Genomic DNA, 14,607 nt, shown 5'->3' on the forward strand with positions numbered 1-14,607 from the left:
AATGAGTTACTAATAATTGTTTAAAATCTAAAGATAAATAACCTGTGAATAACTCTTTTAGTACTTCGTTTTCTTTGACTTTCAAGTATGTTGGAATGCTTTAAAACTCATTTATAGAAGGCAGTGGATTAATATTATGTAATAAATGAAAATTTGGGAAAAATGAAAGAAAGGTTTATATATGCTCCTTTCTCTTGATATCAGGCCCTTTTTGGTGACAAAAGTTAAAGAAGATACAATGTTATAGGAAAATGAAAAGCCTTTTCTGACTATAAAAGATAACATGGGCAATGGTGAGTGAAATTTTAGGGTGAGAAGTTCTAGAAAACATATATATTATGTATACTTTATATAATATATAAAAAATGTATTTTTAGAGGGGCATTAAGAGGTATCTGCTAAAGTCAGATGGTCTTTTAATAAAGCATCAGAAAATATTGTACTGACTCTAGTGGTAGGAAAAAGGTTTGTGTGTCCCAAGGAGAAGGTCACAGATGTTGAATGTGTGGTAAACTGTATTGATTGAAGAATTTGCTTCTTGAGAACTTGCAGGGTATTTTTGAGAAATGGAATCTGTTTTGCCAACAAAGTTCGTTAAGTCTCAGGGAGTGTTGAAATGTTTCTGAGGTTACTGCTTCACAGAACACACAGGGTTTTGGTGCTTTCAGTGGTTATTAGGGAGTAATACGTTGATGAAAAGATAAATAGTTCTTTTTTTTTTTCCCCCATTTTTGACAGATTCAATCTTATAACTCTAAGGGTGATGATGGAAATTTCCCCAAATATCTGTTAAATGGTTAGTATGTTCAGAGCTCTGCTTTTTGTGTTCTTCTTGTGGAGAGGGGGAATATCTTTAAGGATTTACTATTTTATTTAAGGAGAGAAAACTTAGGAGAGAGAACTTTTCATTTTTCAGAGCATGTTTATTTGCATTATGTAGTATGTATGTGGAGAGGGAAAGAGTGTTAAAGGAATTAGAAGGGCCACAGAACTCTTAAGGAGGATGGGTGGATAAAATAGCTAGATTATCACAATTCTGGAGTAGCATCTTATCATTTCTATAAGGGGTAATGATTATGTGATAGTACATAGTCAAGGGAGATGAATTTATAGGCAACTATTGACTATTCAGGAGCTGATAATTTAATAAGTAAATGAATCATTCTCATTTTGTCCCCTAAAACTGAGTTTCACTTCTGGGTGGCAGGTCTGATAAGTGTCTTAGGAAGTAGGTTTGCCATATGATTAAAAAGTATTTACATTAGCGTTTCCGTGGCTTAAATATTTACTAATATTTAAAGTTTGAATTTGCCAAAGACTCAGCTGGTAAAGGATACTGGAAGAATCAATAATAATGTGCTTTGAAGGTAGAAAGTACTGTTATTTAAGCTTCTAAGGGATGTTCAGTGAAGGAATATGTATATTTTTCCTGAGGCCTAAATGGGGGTGTGGTCAAACACTCAAAGAAATGTCTTTCATTATTTTTGATGTCTGTAGTTAGTGTTGAGTGTGTATGTGTGTGTAAATTCACTTTTCCCCCCCTTCAACAGTTCTAAAATTTCTTTTAATTTTTTGAAAGTTCTGTGTCAGATGGCTATTTTTTGAGTTGTGCAACTGGAAGCAAATAGAATGCAGACAAGTGGCATCATTTGGTAATTAGCAAGATGAAGCGTATTTAAAATTATATTTTAAACTCATGCATTTAAAAATATATTTTATCAAACAGTTTTTCGGTATTGATCTTAGGTTTTATGTTAATGCTTTTAGTTTTAATGGAATAGTAATTTTGGATTGAGTATATCACTTATCAAACAGAAGAGATGATTTTCAGATTTATTTTTTAGGGGAAAAATGAAGTTTGCTTTCCAGAGAAAGTACATGAAAACAGAGCTGAGGAAAAAGGTGGCTTTATCAGAGTTCCGGGATCCTGGGTTATGAGGTTCAGAAGAGCTGACTGAGCGCTCTCACAGCAGCTTATGTAAAAGGAAAGCTATTGAATGACTGGTATTGTTTGAACCCTGGGAACTGGTGCAGAAATCTGTGTGCTTTTGGATGTATGGAGTTCTTTGTGCAGTCAGTCCATTTAGCCTAGACTGAAGGAAGATTTTTATTTCCCTCCCTAAATTTGGCCTCTGCTAGTCTGAGATTTTTTTTTCTTTTGAGTGACTGGCAGTGTAGAATTCAGAATAAGGAGCAGGAAAACGTGTGTATGGAAATTGTTCCAGAAATGAACAACCATGGTTCTAGAAAGCAGTATCCTTACTTTATAGTGAGAGGTGATTCCTGTGTGGCTGCTCCTAATGGTGGAACTCCTTAATCTGATCCACAGTGACTGTACTAATCTTAGTGATGCTGAGGACCTACTGTTTCAGGTACAGATACAGCAGTTCTAAGGGTTTTTTGTTTGTTAAGGATCTGTTCATATTCCAAATCGTTCTGGATATTTTTTAGAAAGTTAAATTTTAGTGATTCAGTCTGAAGTGAATTCATACTGAATAGCTTTGAATGATACATATTTTAAAAAGTACATTTTTATCATTGTTAAGAATAATATTAACAACACTAAAAGTTCTGCTTTAAAAATGCTTGCAGAACTAGTTCAGTGGAAAAAAGAATGATTTATAATTTCTTTACCAATTATGTACATATAATTGTCATAACTTGAGTATGTTTAAAAGTATTTTCTATACTGGTATATCCCAGGTGACTAAAATAGTTCCTGCCACATAGTAAGTATTCAGTAAATATTTCTGAGTGGCTGGACTTTATATTTTCTTTTATAATTCTATTAATTATCCTTGTTAGGGACATTTGTTTTCTAAGCAAATGTAAATTTTAGTATGGTCCTGTGAATTCTAAATCACTATGGCTTTGACTGCAATTGTTAATTTAAAACATAATTAAGATTTTTAGTCTTTTCATTTCAAGTTTTCAAGATCATATTTTATAAAAATACACTCACTGGAGCATGTTTCATATCACATCTTGCTCTGTTATTTACCAAGCAAGTTACTTCATTTTCTTGGATCTCAATTTCCTCATCTCTAGAATGATGAGTTCCTTTCAATTTTGACATTGTTTAAGTTTTAAAAGTCAGACATTTAAAGAAAGTACTCTTAATTTTTAATTTATTTTTATTTTTGGCTGTATTGCTGTGCGCAGGCTTTCTTCTAGTTGCGGCGAGCGGGGACTACTCTTTGTTGCGGTGTGCAGGCTTCTCATTGCAGTGGCTTCTCTTGTTGCGGAGCACCAGCTCTAGGCGCGCGGGCTTCAGTAGTCATGGCACGCAGGCTCAGTAGTTGTGGTGCAGTGGCTTAGTTGCTCCGTGGTATGTGGGACCTTCCCGGACCAGGGCTCGAACCTGTGTCCCCTGCATTGGCAGGCAGATTCTCAACCACTGTGCCACCAGGGAAGCCCTAAGAAAGTACTCTAATTTTAAAAATTGTATTTTACAATTACATATTCAAGTCTAATTTAGGTATGTTACACTTAGAATTGTGTTTCTGCAGAACAGATTCTTCTTAAAATTTTGTTTCTACTGCCCTTATTGCATATGTCATCACACTTTTTTAAGGTTGTTTCACCTCTAGTTTAAAACTTTTCCAGTTCCACTTGATGTAAACTGAAAAATTTTTTCATATTTTTAAATGGCGAAGGATTCTTTTTGTATGAAGAGTGGAAAATGTGGCCCATTACTTTTAGGCAGACTATATATATTCAGATATGTTTGGAGATAGGTGTTTTTGAGATTATTTAAAAATTAAGAGAGTGTGTAAGAAAAGCCACTAATCCAGGAAATCTGGATAATAGGCTTAGCTTTACCAGCCTCTGGGATAGGAATCAAGGCCCTTGGAAGTGAAAACATTTTTTTTTAAAGAATAAATAAATGTGATGAATTGGGCGATTGGGATTGACATGTATACACTGATGTGTATAAAATTGATGACTAATAAGAACCTGCTGTATAAAAAAATAATAAAATTCAACAATTAAAAAAAGAATAAATAAACGGGTGTGTATATTTATATGTATTCTTAAATGTTAGTGTTGGTCTTTCCTCTTATAAACATCTTAACCCTCATCCAGTTTTTAATTCTTTATATCTAGTGATATACATCACATCTCAAATTGAGTTTTGATTATGTGGTCTGATATTTTTATGTTCTGTATCTCCAAGGCCCACTTTTATTGAAGGAATATTGAAAGGGAGTATTTGCAGTATGACCTAGCCCAGTCTCTTAATAGCTTTCTTTGCTAAAAGCTATCCTTGCTTGCAGCATTGACCTTGTAATTTATCCTTAACAAGGAGAACAATGAACAATGAAATTTTATGAGAGTAAAGAATAGGATACCTTTAACTGAGTTCTCTGCATTTTGGAGATCTTACATACCCTTGCTGTATTCCAGTATGATTGGCTCTTTAGCAGTTATAGCAAATTAGTTTGATTGCTCCTGGTATTTCTGTCATTGAACCTTTAAGATTTTGGAAGGAGGAGTCTGTGATAGCGAATTTGTGAAGTAGGAATAAAATGATTGTCTTCAGTATTTTTTTTTTTGTGCAGCATTTGATATTGATACCATATTCCTTTTAGAAATTTTCTCTTAAGACTTTCTCATTTTTATACTGTTCGTTTTCCTACCACTTGGACCACCCTTTTCCTTTCTTTATTAACTCTTCAAGTTTAAAATGCATCATTTTCTATATTCTTTCTCTAAGATCATATCCATTTCCATAGTTTTTGCACAGAAGCAGATAGCCAGTTATCTATAAAGCTCCATATCCTCAAGCACTGGTTCTGAGTGTGAAATATCTTGCTCTGAACTCTCAATAATTTACATTTTTAAAAGTGTCCTGGTCAATTGGGGAAGCCTATTTTCTGCCCATTAAATCCTGGGACTGGTAGGGAATTTTAAGGATCTTCTAGCTAAATGCCTTCACTTTTTGGCTGAAGAAACTTAGGCCTTTGGCTAAAATAAGAGAAAGTCAGATTCTTGGTTGAGATTTTCCAGTTCCACGTTTGGTGCTTTTTTCATCATGAAAGGTATCTTGCTAAAGCCATTTTTTTTGCACATTTAATTACTTTAAAAATGCAACATGGTAGCTTTATTTAAAGGAGGATTTTATAAATTCTGTGTTTTAGATTTACTCACTGTACTAATTTCTTATTTTACTTTTTTTTTTTGCATCCCACTTAATCCATTTGTGTTCAGCTTCCTTCTGCTTGCAGTTATGTTCTTTAATATTCCTTTCAGCAGAGGTCTGTTGATGGTAAACTCTTGATCTTTGTCTGAAAATGTATTTATTTTGTCCTCATTCTTGGAATGATAATTATTTGATTATAGAATTCTTTGTGATAGTTATTTGCACTTCGTCCTTTGAGGGTATTATGACTTTAATTGTTGCTGTGAGAAGTCTGCTGTTTCTAATTATTGTTGCTTGGCAAGTAATTTATTATTATTATTTTTTTCTGGTTGCTTAAAAGCAGCCCTTAGAAATCCCTTAATTTTTTTAAAAAAAATTTATTTATTTTATTTATTTGCCTTATTTATTTATTTATTTTGGCTGTGTCGGGTCTTAGCTGTGGCGCGTGGGATCTTTGTTGAGGCAAGCCGGATCTTTTTCGTTACGGCGCGCAGTCTCCTTGGACTTCTTTCTAGTTGCGGCGCCCGGGCTCCTCTCTAGTTGTGGCGTGCGGGTTTTCTCTCTCAAGTTGTGGCACGTGGGCTCCAGGGCGTGTGGGCTGTGTAGTTGTGGCGCACAGGTTTGGTTGCCCTGCAGCATGTGGGATATTAGTTCCCTGACCAGGGATTGAACCCATGTCCCCTTTATTGGAAGGTGGATTCTTTACCACTGTACCACCAGGGGAGTCCTTAAACATCCCTTAACTTTTTTTAAATTATTTATTTATTTATTTATTTATTTATTTGATTTTTGGCTGCATTGGGTCTTCGTTGCTGTGCGCGGGCTTTCTCTAGTTGCGGTGAGCGGGGGCTACTCTTTGTTGTGGTGCGTGGGCTTCTCATTGCGGTGGCTTCTCTTGTTGCAGAACACAGGCTCTAGGTGCACAGGCTTCAGTAGTTGTAGCATGCGGGCTCAGTAGTTGTGGCTCACAGGCTCTAGCGTGCAGGCTCAGTAGTTGTGGCGCATGGGCTTAGTTGCTCCGCGGCATGTGGGATCTTCCCGGACCAGGTCTCAAACCCGTGTCCGTCCCCTGCATTGGCAGGCGGATTCTTAACCACTGTGCCACCAAGGAAGCCCCATCCCTTAATTTTTGATATTTTGCAGCTTTGTTCACTTTGTGTCTAGATGTGACTATGTTTTTATTTATCCTGCTTTAGAGCTCTTGTTTCTAGAATGTAATCATTATTGTTATTTATTAATTCTAGAGAATTATTATCCCTTATTTTCTTACTTACCCTTCATTCTCTTTAGTCGCCTTTGGATCTCCCGTTTGATGTATGAGGACCATGTAATTTTCTGCTCCTTGCCTCTTAATCTTGCTTTCATATCTTCTGTATCTTTATCTCTCTAGGCCACTTTCTGGTTAGTTTTTGCACGTGCCTTCCAGATAATTAATTCTTTCTTAAGCTGTGCCTAATTTTACAGTTTGAGTCAGTTGATTTTTTAATATCAGCAATTGTATTTTGCTTTTCTAGAAGTTCTTTGTGCCCCTCATTTAAAGGACTTATTATGAGAAAATGTCAGCCTACATGAACATAGAGAAAATAGTGTTATCAATAATATTAGACTTATAAAAAAGTTACAAAAATAGTGTATAGTTCTTGTATAACCTTTACCTGGCTTCCCCTAATATTATATTTTATGTAATCATAGAATAGTTATCTTAGATCAGGAAATTAATGTTGATAAAATACCATTGACTAATCTGTAGACCATATTTGAATTTCTCCAGTTTTCCCACTAGAGTCCTTTTTGTGGACTAGGATCCCATGTCGCATTTAGTTGTTATTTCCTTAGTCTTTTCTAATCTGGACATTTAACCAGTCTTTGTCTTCGTAACCTTGACCTTTTGAAGATTACTGGCCATTTTGTAGACTGTCCCTCATTTAGGATTTGTCTGATGTTTTCTTGTGATTGGTTATACATTTTTGGCATGGCAGAGGTCGTGTTGTGCTCTTCTCTGGGCATCATATCAGCAGGTGCATGATGTAGATACTGGCGATGTAACATTTGATCACTTGCTTATGGTGTTGTCTGCCAGGTTGGTTTTTATTTTTTTGTGTATTTACTTTTTTCCCCCTTGTAATAAATATTTGAAGCTATGCAGTTATCCTGTTTCTTATCATACTTTTCAGCATTTTTTAATGGTTTTTGCCTGCAACAATTATTACTGTGGTGTTTGCCAAATGGCAATATTTCTAGTCCTATTGTTCCTATTACATGCATTATCAGTTAGAATTCCATCTTAAGGAAGAGCTTTCCTGTCTTTCCTATTTATTCATTTATCCAATTATTTATACTAGTATGGACTTGGGCACTTGTTTATTCTATAGGTTATAATCCATTAGTGTCATTATTTCTTGCTTAGTGTTGTCCCAGATTTTGCCATTGGGAGTTCCTTCAAGTTTGCTCCTGTGTCCTTTTGACAGGCCCTCATCATTTTTTAAACCTTTTTTTTTTTTTTACTATCTGCATAGCACAAGATGTTCCAGATTCAACTTGTCCTTCTTCTGCTTCACCCTTAGAATCAACCATTTCTCCAAGGGGCTCTGTTCTCCTTTGATTGGAAAATGGTATTGAGAAATTAAGATCTGGAAGCTCGGTGTGCTCATACTGGGTTTTCATTGCTTTTAAGTCCTCTCAGTGGACAGAGTTAAGAAATACATGTATGTATATGCATACACCCAGTTCTGTGTGTTTCTATCTGTATCTACATATTTTAAAAAAAGAGTTCGTGTTGATATCTCCAATTCCAATCCACTGCTTACAGAATTGTGTTATAGTCTTCTCCCCCCACACCGTTTGTTTGATAGGTTGTTTTTCCAGTCTATGATAGTGAGAAACCTGGTTCTCATTGTCCACAATGTATTTTCTTACTTGCTCAATCCTAGTATACAAGAATTTCAGAATTGCTAACCTCTACTCTTGTGAGAAACAAATTTACTGTCTAGAATACACTACTATGAAAATATTGTCAGTAGAGTCAAAATACTGTTTTCCAAATTTATTTAGGTAATTTCTTTTCTTTCCCACCCATTGCAGTGTGACATTTGTAATACATTTATTACTGTTTGTGTTCCATTTTGAATCCCCACCCCCCATATCCTGGTTGATTTTAATTATCAATTTGTTTTGGGGTTATGTGAAACAATTACCATGTTTCTAAGAGTTAGAAATAACACAAAAAGCTTTACTCAGAGTAGTGTCCGTCCTCCCTATCCTTCTACCATGGTCCCATTTTCACTTTCTTTCCAGCTTGTTCCCATTTGTCCTCTAGGATATCTTATTATCATTTATTTCTGGTTTTATCTTCTTGGAATTCTTTTTTGTGCAAATGAGCTGATACGTATAAATTTTCTTATTATATTCCCTTTTTTTCTTACATGAAAGAAATACTAAAGAGTTTTTTTGTACTTTCTTTTTTAACTTAATAATATATCCTGAATATCACTTCATATCATTTCATAGAGCTCTTCCTCATTCTTTTTTTTGAGACTGCCTACTATTCCATTGTGCAAATATAGCATAGCTTATTCAGCTACTCTCCTGTGTTTAGAAGTTTAGGCTGTTTTGTTAGCTGATGTGTTTTAAAGCAGATCACACAGTGACATCTCACTTTATGTTGCATCTCTGAAAAATAGACATTTTTCTCCATAACCACAGTACCATTGTCTTCCACACACCCCAAATGCACAAGTCTTTAATATTATAGTTTACTTATTCTATATTCTGATATCTTTCATAGCCTCAGAAATGCTGTGTTACAGTTGGCGTGTTTGAATTAGGATTTAAAACAAGCTTCATAAGTTGCATTTGATTATGTCTCTTTAAGTTTGTCTAGAACAGTCCCCCCCATCTTTTTTTTCCTCTCACCCTCTTGACTTATTGAAATGATTCTACAGTTTTCTTGTAGAATGTTCCAGATTTTGGGTTTTTTAAGAGTTATTTGGATGTTTGACTTACTTTTATTCCTTTACATTTCTTTCTATCTATCTATCTATTTATTTATTTATTTATTTTTGGCTGAGTTGGGTCTTTGTTGCTGTGCGCGGGCTTTCTCTAGTTGCGGCGAGCGGGGGCTACTTTTCGTTGCAGTGCATGGGCTTCTCATTGCAGTGGCTTCTCATGTTGCGGAGCATGGGCTCTAGGTATGTGGGCTCAGTAGTTGTGGCTCACGGGCTCTAGAGCGCAGGCTCAGTAGTTGTGGCGCACGGGCTTAGTTGCTCCGCGGCATGTGGGATCTTCCCGGACCAGGGCTCGAACCCGTGTCCCCTGTGTTGGTAGGCGGATTCTTAACCACTGCGCCACCAGGGAAGCCCTCCTTTACATTTCTTGTAAAATTAAAATTTATGATAGGAGACTTGGTTTGCAACGAATTCAGTGTTTTGGCACAAATGCTTCATAGGTAGTACTGAGTACTTTGTATTCATCACATCAGAAATGTTTTGTCCTACTTGTAGTGATGCTAATATTCAGTAGATTCAGATGATGAAAGTTAATATTCTTATTATAATATTGAGCTTTTCCTCTTATATCCTTCGTGCAATCTGTGGGATGATCCTTTTGTACCATGCCAGTATCCAGTTCCTCATCTGTTGATTGTTTTAACATCCACCGAGTATCAGTTCTTGTATTGTTGTGTTAGGGATGTCTGTTACTGTTTTATGATGTCCTGTCCCATGTATTTTAGTTTATCTTTTATGTGTTTTAATCATTTAAAGCACTTATAAATGTCTATCAGATTGTTCAGTTGTCTGAAGTTCTTAGAAATCCACTTCTGTTCTTTGCTATATTTGCTGATTCTTAAGGTGAACTGTTTCCTTAGGTGTTTTATAGTTTTGAATTGTGAGCTGATCTTCAGAGGGGTTGTCTATGAGAATTCTGAGTGGCTTCTTGGCGAGGCGGGGGGGGCATATTACTCCAGAGAGGTTTGTTTTTGCCAAGCACCCTAGAGGTGTTTCCAGGGACCACTTTATTTTTAAACTGAAGTATAGCTTACATGTACTAAAATGCACAGATTTTCATTGCAGTTTTGACATGTGTATATACCTATGTTATCAAGCAGAGAACATTTTTTCTATTTAATTTTTGGAATTTGGAGTTCCTGTACAACGTAGATAGAATAAATTCAAACTCTAAACCTATGTGAGGGCATCTTGTGATTACAGAGTCTTTGGTGATTTTTCCCACATTTTCAGAGCCTAGGCCAAGGCAGAAGATTTCTTTGCCTCCTACCAATGGCAGATTTTTCTACTTCATTGTTCCCCAAGGGTCTGTGCTTTGTGCAAAAATCTTACTTCTAACCCAGTGCATCTTGTGTGTCAAGGCCTTGTCTTTTTCCCTGCTTTGCCACTGGAACAGAAGTTCCTCAGTTTCTGAGATGAGAGTAACCTGCAGGGTGGCTGTAGCATCAGGTGTGTACTGCTTTTTATTTCCCTATTAATTTTTGGCTCTCTAAGAGATTTCCCCTACTTTCATACCTTAGTTGTACATTTAAAGGAGTGTTTATGTATTTTTATTTTGTGTATATATGTGTATCAGTCCATTTGGGCTGCTATTACAATACACCACAGACTGAGTAGCTTATAACAATAGAAATTTTATTGCTTACAGCAGCAGTCCCCAACCTTTTTGGCACTAGGGACCGGTTTCTTGGAAGACAGTTTTTCCACGGGGGGTGGGGGGGATGGTTCAGGCGGTAGTGCGGGTGATGGGGAGCGGCAGATGAAGCTTTGCTCGCTCCCCCGCCGCTCACCTCCTGCTGTGTGGCCCTGGTTCCTAACAGGCTGTGGACTGGTAGCGGTCCGTGGCTCAGGTGTTGGGGACCCCTGGTGTACAGTTCTGGAGGCTGGGAGGTCCAAGATCAAGGTGCCAGCTTGGTCCACTTCTGGTGGGGGCCCTCTTCCTGGTTCATGCACCTTCCTTCTGTGTCCTTATGTGGTGGAAGGGCCTACGGGTCTTTCTGGAGCCTCTTGTATAAGGCACTAATCCCACTCATGACAGCTCTGCCCTTATGACTAAGCATCTCCCAGAGGCCTCACGTTCTAATACTATCATCTTTGAGGATTTCAGTACAGGAATTTTGAGTAGACATAAACATTCAGACCATAGCAATGTATAAATCAAGTAAAAACACTTACCGGTGGTTCTAGGTGTTTTGTAAAAGGAGGGTTTTCTGGTTATGCTGTTATCAAATTACCAGAAATAGAAATTCTAACTTTTATGTTTTTAAATATTACCTTTTCTTATTGTGGATATATGTGCATGATAGTTGGGCATTATTCATACTTACTAATATATGTACTAATGACTTCTTTTAATTATAGGTAGGATTATATAAGTAACTTAAAGGATCATGAAGTGGTTTATCACCTGGTATAGATCTGGTTCACTTAGATTTTATGACTCAATTCTAAATGTTGTCTTAATTAGTCACCTTTGAATGTAATTACATCTTGTAAAGGGTGAAAATGTATCCCTTTTGTTTAACTTTATTGAAACTGAACATTTCTGAGTATTTTTGTTAGGGGAAGCTGGATTCAAATTAAGTATACATACTAGGTTAGGAGTCTGTAAATATTTTGGAAAATATATTATTTTTTCCTTACCTAATCATAGAAATTATATGCTTAGGATTGTAATAAATTTGTGTAAAATGGCTGCTATCTAGTCTGATTGACAGTTGAGATATTTTTACTTTACTGGCATAAGAAATTTTGATGTCTTGAAAACTCACTGTTTTCTTTACTTTAATTACTTCCTAATTAAAATGAAGCCGATCTTCTACCCTTTACTCCATTTAAAAATTATTTTCCAGAAAGCGTTGCAAATGGATATCATGCCAGATACAGCAATAAAATTACATTTGTGTGGAAACTAGTGAACAGCATATAGCAGCCTGGCACTGGTTTTCATGATTTTTGATGAATAGCAGATGTGCACACTCTGGCAAAGTGGAGCTGTAACCACATGTATTTAATTCTTCAGTATCAAGTAGATATGTTTATATTCTCTTAATGCAAAGCCCAGATAGAATCCAGAGCCAAAATAAATTAGAGGCCAAACAGACTACATAATTGGAGAGTTAGTAATAATTGTTGCTGAAGAGAGATTTCTCTTATGTGAGCCTGTAACTTGGCTTTTGAGAAGCCATAGGAGATATTTATCAAACACTCTTGTATTTCCTAAAGGATACTTTAGGTATCCTTTTGGCTTTTAAATTATGCTGATAAAAAGTGTTTGTAGAATATATTACACAACTAGTTGAATTTAGCAACTTTATTGTTAAGTGCTTTTAGGTAACCATAGGTTACTAAGCTAGGTTAACTGCCCAAACAAAACAAAACAACTAAGCCGAACCAAACTGACTCCTTAATATGTGTACCCCAGTTATTTTTTATTTTTGGAAAGAGTCCAAAATAAAATGATGTCGTCAAGGAGTTCACCTCATAGTCTTAGTTTTTAGGCAGCTGGGTTAAGGGGGGAGGTCTTCAGGCCTCAGTGTCAAATACTCTTTTCTTCATTTTAATAATAGAAAATGTTTATGTGATATCCTAACAGATAATCTGGAGAATTTTTTTTTCCTCTTTTTTCTCTGCATCCTGAAGTCTCTATTCTGCTGGCAATCTTGATGTTCTCCATCCTACTAGTTGATCTTTAAATAAAACGTTTACATCTTTCTCTTATTGGCTGGTGCCCATCCCCCCTTTAAGGAGTAACTGTCTTAAAAGGAGTAGCCCCTAAGTATTGTTCTTTATTAAATCTACTGTCTTAAAAGGAGTAGCCCCTAAATATTGTTCTTTATTAAATCTAACACCTTAGTTTGTCATTCAAGCTTTTAGCCGGTGCCCTTTACCATATCATCCTGATTTTTTCATATTCTCTTATGCAACTTAACAGTGAGAGCCAGAGTCTGTGTATATGCTATATATTTTTGGGCTGGAAATGACCTTCCTTCACCTCCCCAATGCAGATATAACTCTTCATGACTTATTGACATTCATTGCCCCATGATGCTTCTTGTTGGCAGCTCTACCCCAGCTGTGTAAAGTTTCTGGAAATTTTGAAGTCATAGAATCATGTTGAAAAATGACAAACTTCTAAAGGATTCAATTTTGCTTTAAATTATGTACTATAATAGATTAATGGGGAAAACTATAAAGTTAAAAAAGTTAACTGGGAAGTTTAAAATCTCTTTTGTAAACTTAGAGTTTTTCTAGGTCACATAATCTCTTTCTGATACATAGACTGAACCTTAAATTTCTTCCAGTACCTAGAGTAGTAGAGTCACTCATATTTATAGAGATATTGTGTATTTGTGCCATGTCTGGATTACATATGAGGGCAGAGCATGCTAGTCTTGTCTTGTGCTACACTTTGACTAAGGGATATAAAGTGATATTCATTTGACAGTGTTAAAATGTTGTAATTCAACTTTGTCCCCTCACCTGGCCCAAATAAAGCTCTTAGGTAATCAAACTCAAAATACAGAGTTAAATCCTCTGTATCTACTTTGGATATGGAGGATACTTTGATTTTGGAGGACATATACCAGTGGATGTTCTTTTTCCCCTCTCTCCAGGGTTTTTCTCCTCCCCTCATGTTGAATGATGATTTTGGGTTTGCAGAAATGGAATTCCCAGTGATGAGATCAGCTACCATAGTTGTCCAACATCACATATCTGTGCAAGGGTCCTGAGCGGGGCTTCCATTCCGTTTGAATCAGCTTCAGTGCTTCATCCCCGAGTGCCATGAATGCTTCTCTCCTGGCTCTCTAGGGCCCATTACCATTTTTTTCCGCACTCTCTAGAGAAAGACAAAGTCTCATAAAGCAGATTCTGAGCCTGAAACATAGGAAAGACTATAGTGTGACCATTGTGGAGAAGACCCAAGCAGAGAGCCTCATTGTGCTGAAAGGTCATTGCATTGACTGGAGACATTTTAGAATAACATTTACTGTAATCTCTTTCAGTCTCTCTTTCTTATTCCTTCCTTTGGACACGTAATTTAGCTGCCTTTGGGGAGCCCACGTGCCACAACTAATGAAGCCTGTGTGCCCTAGAGCCCGTCCTCTGCAACAAGAGAAGCCACGGCAGTGGGAAGGAAGCCCACGCAGTGCAACGAAGAGTAACCCATGCTCACCACAGCTAGAGAAAGCCGGCACGCAGCAACGAAGACCCAGCGCAGCCAAAAATAAATAAAATTAAAAAAAAGAATAAGAAAAAGAAAATAAAAAGAGAAAAGTTTGTTTGACATTCATTCATTCCTTCTCTAATACTCTTTTTTTTTTTTTTAAATGTAGATCTGAGTTTCTTACCCGTATCATTTTCCTTCTCTCTGAAAAACTTCGTTTCTTGCAAAGCAGGTCTGTAGGCAATAAATCCCCTCAATTTTTGTTTTTCTGAGAAAGTCTTTATTTCCCCTTC

The 14,607-nt window shown here is 36.4% G+C and overlaps 1 protein-coding gene across 4 annotated transcripts in view; it reads left to right on the top strand.

Annotated features, from left to right (window-relative positions):
• LRP6 (LDL receptor related protein 6) overlaps positions 1 to 14,607 on the top strand; it is a 185,290-nt gene that overhangs the window by 23,162 nt on the left and 147,521 nt on the right. The gene's annotated exons all lie outside the window — the stretch shown is intronic.

This window comes from Balaenoptera acutorostrata, chromosome 11 (genome assembly GCF_949987535.1).
Source record: "Balaenoptera acutorostrata chromosome 11, mBalAcu1.1, whole genome shotgun sequence".
Classification (NCBI taxonomy): Eukaryota; Metazoa; Chordata; class Mammalia; order Artiodactyla; family Balaenopteridae; genus Balaenoptera; species Balaenoptera acutorostrata.